The following is a 14,452-nucleotide window of genomic DNA, read 5'->3' as shown; positions in this document are numbered from 1 at the left end:
CTCACTGATGATACGTTGGATGGGTTTGAGCTGGGAACTATAGGTGACAACCAGTGGTGTTCTGTTGTTAGTTCCTTTAGGACAAACCTAAAGGAACTAACAACAGAAATACTTAGCATTTACAAGGTTTTCGGCGATAGCTCATTTTAAAATAACATTTTGAGGCCAAATCAACCAAAGTGAAACAATTTAAAGTCTTATTGGTTTTCAGTGAGAATTAAGAACATGCTTAATACTGCCATCCTAAAGCAGAGTTGACTTCAATGAACTTAGAAAGGTGCATCTCTGTAAGAATGGCACTGTACAGTTCTCCCATTGAAACCAACGGTGCTTAAAGGTGTTTACTTTGGCTTGATCTTGTCCAGGTGCAGATCTTGAGCCAGCCATCCCCACCTCTCATCCTACCCTACCTTAGAACTGTTATGAGGGTAAAAGTGAGAGGTCATGTGTCCTGCTCTGAGCATTTGGGAGAAAGGATGGAATAAAACTATAATAACCAAATAGGCAACCTATACTTCATTCCAGTTTTACACAGAATGGTTGTTGTGGGTTTTCCGGGCTGTATTGCCGTGGTCTTGGCATTGTAGTTCCTGACGTTTCGCCAGCAGAATATTACACAGAATATTATATGAACTATCCCCAGATCCATGTGAACAGAAAATGCCATTTTGACTAATTGCAGTGGTTTTGCTTTTCATGAAAGGTGCTCTCTGTGTTCAGACAGTTAATATAAAGCCTTAGCACTTCTGAGTTTTTGCCCTGATGTCTAGCCATTCATCAGTCTGGGTATGATACCATTAAAATATGTGTTGTGTAACAAAACCAATGGAATGGAAGACTGAAGTGCAAAACAATAACGGAAAATGAATTTTCCATGCAGTGCTGAACAGTCTGGATCAGTAGGACGTAGAATGCCCTATATGTTGTCGAATATTGTAGAGTGCCCTGTTCCTCAAAAAATGGCACATGGCAAACCTCTGCCTCAAGGGCTCCTTCTGCTGCTGCCATTGCCTCTGAACCTTTCCTTGCTAGTTCTAAAGTAAGCCACCAAGTTTCCTTATAATACTGTATGCAAGCATGTGCAGTGCTTTGGTAGCTGCAACTGTGGTTCTGGCAACCCCCACAACCAGGAAATTGGAGGACCCCAGGATGGTGGGTAAGAGAGTAGTTGGATTTGCCCCACAGTTTCAGCAATACTTTCCTAATGATAGTACAGGGTTGTGCTTTGTGGTGTGTATACATGAAGGAGGTTGTAAACCTGGACATCCTCACAAGTTCTTTCTCTGTGACAATGCTGAGCACAGGAACGGTTGGTGTAGCTGGGATGATCAAAAGGTACACTTTAGTGTGGTCCGGAGAAAAGGCAAGCTGCTGGGGCATGAGGGTGTGTTTGCTTGGCTTGTGTTTGGGATTATAACTGAAAGGGTTAACTGCAGGCTGGGATATTCAAACACCTCCAACTGAGGTAAGCACACAGCTTGTTTGTTCAGGTAAATAAGGAAGGAATTAGATATAATGGGCAAAGGAGCCTTTAACTGAACACAGTGTATTCCTAGTTTTAGCTGCAAGGCTACTGCATACATAACTAGTGTTAGAATACTGTTCACTGTTCTGTTCTTCACATATTCATTCCCCTGAATCTAGCTGCTCTGCGGTGGCCTCTATGCATCCCACAGTCCATGAGACAACTTTTGGTCGCAACCCCATCCGAATGTTTGCTGTGTCTTTGATCGCCTGGCCCTTTGCATACTGTGCTTTGTTTTAGAGGCAGGGATATACTCCAGTCCTGGCAGTCTTTCTCCATCAACCAATTGGGCTCGCACATCCTCATTTCTCTGAGTGCTTCATGCCCAGTGGAGGCGCTTGATTGGCAGGGGACCACTTCACTAACCACTTCATTGGACTGATGCTGCTGCTAACTGACACGACTCTGCACACCTAAAGGGTAAGTGTAAATGTTTTACACTTAAAAATCAAGATTCCTTCACTCTTTCGAAAATCCAGTACCATCTCTCTGGGGGATGTAGTGCATATGTTTTGTGACAGGCGGGGGCTTTTTTTGGTGGTGGTACTCATTGATACTGAGTACTGGCATCTTTGGGAGCGGGGTGGCTCTCCCTAGTTCTGACTGAGAGGGGAATTGGTAGAAATCAGTGCAACCTTATGCCTGAGTATCAGCACCTTTTTTAAAAAAACAAAAAAGTACTGAGGAGAGTAATGGCTTTTAAGATTTCCCAGCAGTTATTTTCTTGCTGGGTCTATGAACAGTCCATTCACTGCCATTAGGTGCCAGCTGGCTGAGTACTTATGATTTTCCGTCTGTGCAATTTTAAAAAAAACTTATTGAAGGAAGTCAGTATCTTTTCCATATGGGTGATTCTCTCACGATTGTTACTTTGCTTGGGTGACATAACTCTATCTTTGATAATCCCTGTTAGTATTAGCACAAACCTACAGGTCAGTTAAGCTTGTAACATTGTGTCTCCATTGAGAAGTATTCTGTATAAGGCAATATTATGTGAAATGGAAATCTTAGATCTGCTGTGGCTGTTTCAGAGATGGAAGTCACCACTAGGTATTAATGTCATTAAGTGACAAGTGTGCATGTGGGAACTCACTTGTTCACACTGGTGTTGCCTACACTCCTGGCTCAGAGAATTAGTACAAAGTAGTATAGTATGAAGCTGTAGTACAGGGGAAAGTAGTACAACAGGAGGAAAGTTCATGGAAGTTCTGCCATGTGGACTCTGTTAGCTGCACTAACTAGGATTTCCACAGTCCATGGTGCTCTGTGTGTGTGTGTACACGTGTGCATGTGCCATTAAATTGCAGCCGATTTTAGATTTTTCAAGGAAAGAGTCTTTCAGAAATGGTTTGTTGTTGTCTGGCTCTACATAGCAACCCTGGCCTTCCTTGGCTGTCTCCCATCCAAATTCTGACCAGGGCCATCCCTGCTTAGCTTCCAAGATCTGACAATATCGAGCTAGCCTGGATCATCCAGGTTAGGGCTCCGTGGTGTAGTAGATTACTGGGAATCTGCACACCTGCAATCAGCACATCTGAGATCTGAATCAAAACATCATAGACCTTATATATGACCAACATGTAACTAAGAAAATATCTATATATGACCATTCTGTATTGTGCATTCTTCTTTCCCAGAAGACTGGTAGCCTCTCACCTAAGCTTAACTCCCTTGCCCCAAGTGAAAGGCAAATTGGCACTAGGACTGAATTTTCCCCCCCTGTGTGTATGGTTATGCTTGGTTAGTGAAACACAAATGACACCTCACCTGCCAAATCCCTTCAGGTCCATTTCTCATGGGCAGGATTCTCAGCAGGGAAAGCAACTTCCCAGGAGAGGGAAGATTTATAAATAGGGACTTCCCACCATTTTTAGGGGAACATCAAGCTCTGCTGCTCAGCTGGGCCACGCACAGGGCTGTACTTGACCAGCGCTCAGACCGCTCCTTGTACTGTTCCCATCATAGTCAGGATCAATAGAGGGCAAGTGGAAAGAGGGCAGGCTAACCGAGCCATGAGGACCTGCACACCAAGGGTTATGAACATCAAAGCCAGATTAGAATAGGGGGCATCATCACCCATGCATTGCAGCAGAGATCCAGGTAAAAGTGTTGGGTTCTTCCTAACATTTAGAGGTAATCTTGTTGAAGCTGGCTATTTTCAGATATTTCTGTAGAGGGAACTGGGAGTTGGTGATCAACAAAAGACTGAAGAAGGAAGAGAGAAAAAGAAGGGTGTGAACATGCAGAGATGTTCCCAGAACCTTCTAACTGTAATCTCTCTCTGGATTTATTCTCTACAGGGCAGTAGGTACACTTCTTTTCAGGTAATGTTCCTTGTATCCTTATATTTGGTATGCTTTGTATTGAGATGATTTTTTGTTTAGAATAATATTCTAAACACTCTTATCAAAACACCAGGGTGGATCTTCTTGTATACTACTGTGACATAATCCGTGAGAGTCTTGATGACTTTCTGATTTCCGCTATAATTTTGAGCAAAGTGGATAATATATGATATATAACATTGATAAACTGCAGTGCAAACAGTATGGTGGAGTACTGCATCTGCACTGGAAGCAATAACAGGGTGAGTAGCTGTTTGTTGCTGGCAGCATGTCTGTGGCAATTGTGTAATAAAAAACTTAATTCTACAATGATGGAACTCTGTGCACAAAGACCTATTTTCTACTTACTCTGTTGCAGAGCTGGAAAAACATCAAATTTAGATTTTTTTTAAAAAAAGATGGGTTCCTATGGACTTGTAAAAAGAAATATTTGGAATCTAAGCTCTTCCATTATTTCTCCCTTAAAATTTGGCTGTTATTCTCTGTTCTCCATCTGTAAAATGGGAACAACACTGCCCCCTACCTTTAAAAAAGAAGGGCCAGAAAAGTAACATGTTTCTGGAATGCTCTCCATTGGTTCGGTGCTGCAAATTTTCTGAGTTATTTCCCAAAAAATTCTTTTGGGAATTATGAGCAACTGGAAGCTAAATCTGAAGCAATGACAAGGAGACTAAATTCAATCTACTAGTTTACAATGGACCTTAACATTGGACTCTAGTTTCTCAGGTGCTATGGTAGTGATGAACCTGAGGAATTGTACGCTTGCCATCTGAGGCCAAAGCAGGCCAAATATGGATGGCTTCGAGGTTTTTATGTGCCTGTGAATTCCATAATCTGTCTTGGTCCAGTCCCTTTTCACAGCTTCAGAGCTTTTTTCCTAGATGGATTTTTCTCAAGCAGAGTGAGATGTCCACAGTGGATGTACCATTCCGTAAGAGAGCTGACTTCAGCCTCCACACTACAAATGTAACTTGCTTGGAAATCTCCTGAAAAGGTGCTTGGATCAGAATCAGGGACAGTTCTTAAAGGTTTTAGTACCCCTGCCTTTGCAATTTTCTGATGAGACCGGAGCAGGCAAATACCGTACATCGTGTTAACTAACTGTGAGAGACTTATATTTTAAATACAGCATGCATGATGGGCTAGCCACTTTAAAACATATGCATTCAAAGAGACCACAAAATAAGGATTTTGCCTAATGCTGTATTTGAGTTTTAAAGAGAGATATTCAGCTTTGTACAGGTGTATATTGACCTAATGGATATTGAACTTGACCAATTTGATAGATCAGGTTTTTTTTAATAGGATAAGAATTCTGTGTGCCTAAATCTCCACACACCAATGGTACTAAAGAAACAGTAGTAGCAGTAGTTGTAATTTTATTTTGGAGGTGGAAAGGCCATCCAGGAGTCTTGTCTCTGAAACCTTCTTGTTATTAAATCCATCTGACTACCAAAACAATATTTTCCATGAGCTCAGGTTCAAAACCATCCTAAAAAATTAGGTACAATGTTTTAGAATTGACTAGTGGGTTAAGAGCACCCACCCCATAACACTAATGCCAACTGCTCAACTGCTCAGTACAAATGCTCAATCTAGCCCTACTAATATATCCTTACAGAAACATAGAAGCACATAAGATAAGCAGGGATACTGATAGTCTCAGTTGCCTATCTCTAGTTCCTAGATTCTTAGCTTTATTTGGTTTAATCTTTCCTACCCAACCTGGTAGCCCCCAATAAAAAGCACCATACTGCCTTCTCCTCCCCAGCAGATGTCTGACTGGCAAAGCAAACAGGGCATCAATTATTCTGTAGGCAACCAGCTGAACTTTGTCAGTTTCTGTTTCCATGTTCTTAAAACAAATATTACTTTGCTACCTGGCCTGCTACTTGTTTCAAACTATAATTCCAGATCCCAGCCTGGATTCATACGTCCATTTTTCTTAGATGAACATAAGGCAGAACCAAATTCCTGGTTCCACAAGGTTGTCCACAAGGTGTGACAGTCACTACTTTCCTCTTATGTGCAAGTCCTATAGCTGAAATGAATAGTTAAAGCAAAACTGAAATAATCTGAATAGGTATAAAACTGCAATTCTTTCTGCACTTTTCTAAGAGTGAGATTTGCTGAGTTTGTTAGGAGGTACTTCTGAGAAAACATGCATAGGAAAGCACTCTAAATTTTCTCTCCATTTTTTGATGTTACAAGGACCATACTTACAGTGCAATCCTAAACAGAATAACACTCTTCTAAGTCCATTGTCTGCAGTGGATGTAGAAGGCTGTAACTCTCTTTAGGTTTTCACTGACAAATTTGTAATCTATCTTTGAAGACCCACAAAATTCTACATTAGTTTTGTCCCCAGTTTTAGTTAAAAGTACAGGAAAAAATCCCCAAAAGAGATCAACAGGTTTCATGTTACTAGCAGAACGGAAACCCATAGGTAGATTCTTCAAGCTTTCCTCTCCTTCGCTTTAAACTCTGCTATCTGTTTGCACATGTTTACTTAGAGATATTAACTGTGCAATCCATCCTAAGACAATTTATTTGCCTGTGGAATTAAGTTTATTTAATGGGCTCATTGTTTGGGGGTAAGCTTTATCCTTTTCTTTCAGTGTTGCTCATCTGGACTTTATTTATGTCAGTAGCAAAGATGGAAAAGAGCCAAAGCTGGGCTTTACGATGACATTTGAAAATGCTGGATCATGATGGGACAAATCTACATTTGAATAGTTACTCATTGTAAAACTGGATATGAATTCCAGACAAGCTGAAGACAGAGATGATGCTGGTTGGGAAATCCTAGTGCTCTAGAAGAGACATAGAATGATTCCATACACGTTGGATAATGCACTTCCAATCCTCATTATAGATCATTTGGAACAGATTTTTGTGTGTGCAGAACAAAAAATCCACCTCAAACGATTGATAAAGTGCATTGAAAGTGCATTATCCAACGTGTGCGGAATGACATTTTGTAGACTGTAGTAGATGGGGTACAAACTCCACATGTTCTGCAGGTTAGGAGGCTGTAAACACTCTTGGACCTTGCTTTGCTCTTTGATAAATAGAAACTGGCATGGTAAGGATTGCCTTTTATGCTGCTCATGTCTGACCCTTTTTGCAGTGAGAAGGGGCTTTGCTATACTTATCCATGTTTTTATAACCTCTAAAGCTGACTACTGTAATGCACATTACAACTCAGAAATTGCAGCAGCTGCAGAGTGGCACTGCTTGCCTCCTGAAGCATATAGGAAGCAAGAACATATCTTGCACCAATCTTACTGGCTTCCAGGTTCAACTGGTGCTGGTTCTTACTGTTAAAACTCTTCATGGCCTGAGGCCTACATTCTTTTCTTTATATTAGCTCTCTATTCTGGAGTATAGGTCTTCTGCAATTTTTAAATGGGAGCAATTACCATAAGAAGCAGTGCCTTTAGTGTATTAGCCCCAAGTTTGTGGAACGATCTTGAGGGAAAGACTGTCACTGCTCTTCTCTCACAGCTTTCTGGAAGGCATGAACTGCATTTATTCAGGAAAGCATTTGTACAATGAGTTTCTGTATAGTAGCCACTACTCTTGTTGCTTTTATTTATATCAGGCAGACAGATGGAAATGTATATGAACTGCCCTGAATTTCAAAAGGAGTTGTATGAATGCATAAATAAATACACAAACAAAAAATATAAAGAGGAAGGGAACCTCAAACAGGCTTCCTTTCACTTTCTTCTGCAACCAGACCATGCTCAAGGTAAGTACTATTTCAGTTCATCTTAGGCCACAGAAGTAAAAAAAGATAGCAGAATTTCTCTCTGGAATGGCACTTTAAGAGTAGGTCCATATATAAACAGTTTTCCATTATTGACCATGGAAATCTGGATGAAAAGATATTGCAGTCCACACTGCATTGTATAATTAGTCAGCTTTTGCTTCTCAGTTCTTCTTAGTATGAGTATAAACATTTCTGCCTCGTTAACAAGGCAAACCTGTACAGATAATCTTGACTGAACCCATACACTGCCCCACTTCCCAGTCTCTGTCCTGCCCCTTCTCCTCAGAGCCTCCTTATAAAACAAAAGATGAACCTGCACCATTACACTCCTGCATTCATTCAACCAGGAAATTTGTTAATTTAGTCTGCTGCTTGTAAGTCATGCTGGGTCCCTATTGCAGTGAAAAGTGAGTTATAAATAAATAAGTACTTAGAAAGTGGAAAGGAAAAAGATTGCAAGAGAGTTTTTCTGAGCTGAGGACACAACTTTCAATATTAAAGATTCTCTGCTTAAAAAATGATGGGGGTTTATTTGGCTGGTCTAAGATGATGATGGTTAGGGCTTTTTTTCTGGGAAAAAGGTGGAGGATCTCTCTATTATCACATGTGCGCGCACAAAGTAAGCGTGTGCATGTGCGCGCACCTCCATAAACACACAAGGACATTACTCCCTGGTCTAAGCGGTACAGTGTTGTGAGCCAGAAATCTACTTTGTGAGCAGCAAATTGCAAGTCAAGACACATCTTCTCCTAAACCAGAATCCATTTGATTAAAATACTTTTGAATTAGATTGTCTGAGGCATTGGTATTGGGTGCCATCAATATTTTGATGACACCCACTTATGCATGTGGTTCTCAAAAGCTTATGCCTTAACACAGTTGGTTAGTCTTAAAGGTGCCACTGGACTCTTTACTATTTTGCAACTACAGACTAACACGGGAAAGAAAGAAGGAAGCAAGGAGGGAGGGAGGGAGGGAGGGAAAGGCCGGGGAAGAAGGTGGCCCAGGAGAAGCTCCACCTGGGGAGACGGCCCACAGATCTCAGGACGCCAGGGGCAGGGCCACCAATCACATGATACTTTTTCAGAGGTGCCGGATCTCAGATCCTGGGAGATCCCGCTGAAAAAAAGTTCTGAAGATGGTATTGCAGACCTCTGAAGTCAGCAGTGTGATTGTGGGTGTGCATGCAGTTGTACAGGTCTTGTGATGAGGAGGCTGTCTACCAAGGACTGTAGTCAGATTCTGAAGTGGCAGACTCATGACTGGATTTTCCAAATTCAGGACAAAGTCAAGCAGCTAGAAGGACCATGATCTGATCTGGAGTATGGTTTTCTTTTAAACAGCAGCCATAGGAGAGACTTTCTGACTGGGTCTGCAGAGTCGAGGAGGGTTTTTTCCTCCTTTCCCTTATGTGCCATTTTTCTGACTTGCAGAACCCTTCACAGGCTTTTTGTTTGCTTTGTTGAGGAAATTATACAAGCTGCCTGTATAGTGCTTATCTTTCCCCTCAGCATTTAAGGCTGGTAAAATGGCACATGGAGGGAAAAATTACATTCCCTTGCACTGTGATCTGAATTATAGCTTCCCACAGCTGTTATTTGTAAAGGAAAAACAAAGGCCGAATCCACACTACCTATTTGATTCCACGGCTTTTTCGCAAGCGGCACGCTATTCATGCAGATACTCACACGCTTTCCTGTTCCGCGTGTTCCCCGCCATCACCGCGCCACTATTGCGCCTTCCCTCCAAACCACGTGATATTCGTGGAAATCAATTTTCTTCCCTTTTTTTAACACTGCATAATAGTCGGTATACCAGTAAACCAACCCTAGTGAGAAGCAGTTTGTGCGGGAAAAGAAACGGTCACCGGAGCATGCGCATGTCACATGGGGACCGTTTCCCTATTGAGTTCCCCAATTTTCAAGAGTGCAAGGTGCTAAGCTGAGCAATCCTGTATTTCCAACAACGGTCACCTCCAGTGAACGGCAGGTGCAGGAAACAAATTCAAGATATTGGTATACCGGATAATTGACCCCTTTTTTTAAAAAAAAGGGAAGTGACGTGCACCATCAATTCTGACGGCAGAGGATAGAACCACCCATGGTAATGCTGTACTCCGTGGCATGTGGAGAACTGATTCCACCATGAAGACGCACCGGAAGGGTGGATGTGAGGATGCACAGCCTGGTAGCAGAATAAAGGTGATTGCCACGACAGCGCAAGATAAGCGGAAGATGAGTGAGTGTGGATTTGCCCAAAGAAAATTGTAACAAATTGTAACAAAAATTGTAACAAAAATTGTAATAAAAAGCAGGGAGAAATTAATTCTGCAGCAGATGCAGCCTTTCACCATGCAGAATGCAAAAAAAAAATGGGAAGTAATTTGGAGACTGAAACAAGATATTTTGACTGTAAGTGCCAAACTCAGAGGATGCATTGAAGCTGTATGGGGCCAGAACCAAAGAAAACACCCTGTGCAGAAAAGGCCAGAGTTTTGGATTTGACCTTAATAAAATAAAGCAACTAGGGTTTAGCATTAGACCTTCCTGCTGACTTAAATGACAAGAGACACAATGAGATTAAGCAGTTTTTTAAAAATTTAAATTACTCCATACTGCTAATGTAAAGGGGCAATGAATGAAATCAATAAATAATGAATTTTGCGTAGATTACTGAGCATTTTGTAAATGGAATATACACAATTGGAATTAATGTCTTTAACAAACAGCTCCAGCATATTCTTTATGCAAATATCACTCTGACCAAAACAGAAGCTAAGAAGATTGATGTGTTAGTCTTACAAGCTTGGACAAAATATGCCCCATTTAACCCATTCTCCTACCCAACTCAACCAAAAAAGTTTAAGCCAGTGTGGTGTAGAGGTCTAGGTGTCAGACTAGGATATAGGAAATTTGGGTTCAAATCTCCACTCAGCCATGAAACTCACTGGGTGGCACAACTATCAGTCAATACACTTAGCCTCATAAGATACACCCATGTAACTCCAAATTAGCAGCAACATAAAGTACGTGGCTTTCAGAATAAAACAGATAACACTATCAGCTTTTTTTTCATACTCTAAATGAAAAAAAAATCTGTATCAGCTGTAATACTCTTGGGCCTAATTCACATACTGAGGTGGGAGACTCGTTCTTTTGGACTGGCAGCCCCAGGTGTCAGCCTCGACCCTGCCTTTTGACCTCCCCTTCATCCCCCTGCATCCGTTGAACAGCAATGTGTAATGACACCCTTTCCACCTTTGCCTCCACCACTCCTGGCCCTCATCATTTAAAATACAATATTGTCATTGTTTGTTATATGTTGTGTGCACAAGCTAACCCCGGCAGTAAAATTGTCGTCTCACCAATACAAGCTTGTGCAGGAGAGTGTTGTATTTCCTGTATTTTTTAGTCCAGGTTTTTTCTTGTTTTTTATTTTTTTAAACAATTTTTTATTTTTTAAAACAAGCCCCATCCCACTTAATATTTTTAAAAATATTTTAATATAAATATAAATATATAATATAAATATAAAAAAATATTTTAAAAAACAATTTTTATTTTTTAAAACTAGCCCCATCCCACTTAATATTTTAAACTTTCCCTCCATAATGCCTCAGCTAATCAACGCAGAAAAAAATTATCAAATTTGAAGCTCAAACAGGGTGAGGTAGATATTAACCAACCCCCTCTAACGTCCAGAGGTTACAATATTGTAACACATGTGCAAACAAAAAAAATCACACTGACAAAACCAGGGATGTCCATCATCTCCCAGAAAGCCCTCAGCAGAAACTGGGCATTTTTTAAAGTACAGAAATAAAAACCAGACACCACTTCGGTTCAACTCCCTCAAGTGCAGAATTATAGAAGCCCAAAGCGGATCTGATCCTTGCGGGCTGAATACCCAGAAAACCCTCCGTAAGTGAGCATGTGGAAAAGGCCTATCAATCAATAAGGAGTTACTTGCATGAGTGAGATGCTTGGCATTTAATTACCAGGTTTAAAGTTGCATCAGAAGTATAGATCAGCTGTAGTCATATTGAATGAACACAGTTTACCTGAGAGATACGAGGTGATTGAATACTATTCTGTCTGTTTTTAAAGACAAGTACTGCTGTGCAAATAGAACCGATATCCAGATTTTGTGTATTATAATAACGTTAATTACAATACTTATATTTCTTCTGTCTCTCTGTCTCTGCCTAACCTACCCCAGAGGAATGTTGTGAGGATAAAAATGGAGGAAGGGAAACAGATATGTGCCAGCATGAGCTTCTGGGAGAAAGGAAGGGATAAAAGTGTACTAAATAATAAATTTATGCAGCAAGAAAAATCACATTATATGACCTGCATAAATTGTGCAAACTGGGAAAATGTGTATGTATTTTGTATTTTACTGCATTTATTATGCCTCTGCTACCTACTGGGAAGGGTAAATAGCAATTTAGGGTGCTGAAGCACCATAGGCTCATCTGTGGAAGCCCTTCCAACCTTTTCTTCTGGCTTCTGAGACTTCAGCAGCCATAATCTACATGTTTTCAAGTCTATCTTCAATGTTGTAAGAACTGGACCTTTGCTTTTTAAGAAAATAAAACCTGAGATTCTCGGGATGAAGAGTTCTCGATCCCAAACCAATTTCCATAGCTGTATCATGCACTTGTAAAATATCTCATATCCTTACTGATGTCCCTATTGCAGAATGTAGCTTTGGTGCATTGCTTGAAATAGATGCCTACCAGGCCAATCGTGGCTTTACCAAGATTGCTTTAATGTGGTCCACAGCTTTGCACGAGAGGCAAGGCTGCCCACAGCTTGATGTTACCTTACTTCAATACACCAATTGGGGTAAAAAATGGCCATTTGACTTTAGTCTCAAGCTCTCTCCAAGGTGCTGGGGCTGACAATGAGGAAGCAGAAAAACCATACCTGTGCCATGATTAACAACTGTTTGCTTAAGCTCTGAGCAATTAAACTGCCTCTGCAAGCTGCTGGCTTTTGAAAAATTAATAAGAGCAATAAGGAGAAGAAATAAAGATTTCCACAGTCCCCTGCAGCACACAAGGGAGTAGAAGCTACAAAACCAAGCAGCCCCTTGTTCCTCCTCAAAACATTTAAACTAATAGGATGCATATTATCATGGTGATTTAGTGCTCATAGCCCCAAGTGTATAAAAGCAAGGGATGGTACGGTACAGAGAAAATGTTTGCAGAGAATACATGTATGAAAAGAATACCAGTGGTTGAGAATTGCAGTTTAGAGGATGGGGGTATAAGTAAAACAAGCTTGTAACAAAGCAGAAATTAAGGTGAAAATGCAGAATTGAACAAATCGATTAAGGATAGACGTATCAATGATGGCTAAGTGGAACCTTATTCAGAGATTATACTTTCTCTGGATAAGGAGGTTCCATTTAGAGATTACCATTTAGAGATTACCAACTGCTGAGAAGCAACGTTAAGGGAGGATTTGCCTCTCTTCCCTGGTAAAGAGAACCAGGTACCAGGGCATCTGGTAAAAAGCAGATAGCTGGATTTTTTAAAAAAATATTCTAATATACTGAACCATCCTTAAAAGCGGAAGGAAGAATATGGTTTCTGGGTGGCTTTCCAGAACTGAAGCTTGACATCTTAAATACATGAGGGGAAGGAAAGGGGTGTCTGAGAGGGAAGCCATTTTTTCCTCCTCTCCCTGCTCTGGACAATTGCTCTCTCCTTGTCTGCCTCATGCAGTGATTCTCCTCCTTGTTTAGAGCAGCTTCCCCAAGTAAATAGTGACCCACCTATCCCATAAAGGCAGCAAGAAGCACCCTGTGTGCCAAAGCCAGAGAAAACCAAACAAAGGTCCCCACCCTAAGAGTACAGCACATTTTGTCAGAAGATTACTCAGGCTTGTCTCTCCCACAGCTGAAAATTTCTGCTCCTGGCCAGGTTCTCTTTCCCAGACTACAGGCTCTTGGTTTCTCAAAATGGAGTGCCTGTTGGTAGGGATGATAAATCCAGGTAGGTTAATTTATGAGGCTGCTGTATACTGGGCCACTGGTCGATGTAGTTCATGATTGTCTCCTGGTGGCTCTCAGACAAAAAGGTCTTTCTCACTCCATCCTTTCTGATATCCTTTAACTGGAGATGCTAGGGACTGAAGCCAGGCCTCTCGACAAGCAGGTGCTCTTCCCGTGAGCCATGACCCCACTCCAAATTTCTTTCCCCAAAACATTCCTTCCACCATGACTATTAGGTTCCTAAGATCAAAGCAGCCATTCAAGTCTCTTCAGGAACATTTCTGCTGCTCTTTTTGTTATGCACTTGTTCTGATTTCACTTGTATGTATACCAAGAACGTATTGTGTGACATTTATTTTTCCTTGCAATAGGCCTTTCCTTAGGAGGCAGTTTAGTAGAAGTCATCCATGTTGCTTTTAAGCCATTGTGGCCAACTTTTTTGACAAGAGAGTCATAAATCAAGTTCACAGTATGTGACAGTGCCATTTTAGGGTGCCCAGAAGTATGTGTGCTGCCTGCAACATCAGTACCATGATGTTTATTGCCTCTGGTCTGGCTTACTGAATAAGGGTAGAAGTAGGCAGGAGGTGGCATTCCAGTGCGATTATGTAACCAAGCCTTCTTGCCCTCAGAGTATTACAGTTCCTTGCTGCCTCTGGGGTTTGTGGCACATGTTGTCTATGCTGCTTTAGAGAGTTAAGGTTCACCCTTTTCTGATAAAAAAAACAAATATGGTCCAGTGACCTAGTATTCTTAAATATCATCGCTTCCCATGTTCTCATGATTTTTTAACTGGGTGGTTGGGTT

At 41.1% G+C, this 14,452-nt stretch overlaps 1 protein-coding gene across 1 annotated transcript in view; it reads left to right on the top strand.

The window, feature by feature from the left end:
* Nucleotides 1-1,578: 1,578 nt before the first annotated feature.
* The window catches only part of SPDEF (SAM pointed domain containing ETS transcription factor), a 43,897-nt gene continuing 31,023 nt past the window's right edge, over nucleotides 1,579-14,452 (top strand). The window contains exon 1 of the mRNA XM_054979262.1: nucleotides 1,579-1,945. The gene's annotated coding sequence lies outside the window, so the exon portion shown is untranslated. The remainder of the gene's footprint in view (nucleotides 1,946-14,452) is intronic.

Source organism: Eublepharis macularius, chromosome 5 (genome assembly GCF_028583425.1).
Source record: "Eublepharis macularius isolate TG4126 chromosome 5, MPM_Emac_v1.0, whole genome shotgun sequence".
Taxonomy (NCBI): Eukaryota; Metazoa; Chordata; class Lepidosauria; order Squamata; family Eublepharidae; genus Eublepharis; species Eublepharis macularius.
Note: the sequence above shows the minus strand (reverse complement) of the source record. Positions and strands in the feature narration are given on the sequence as shown.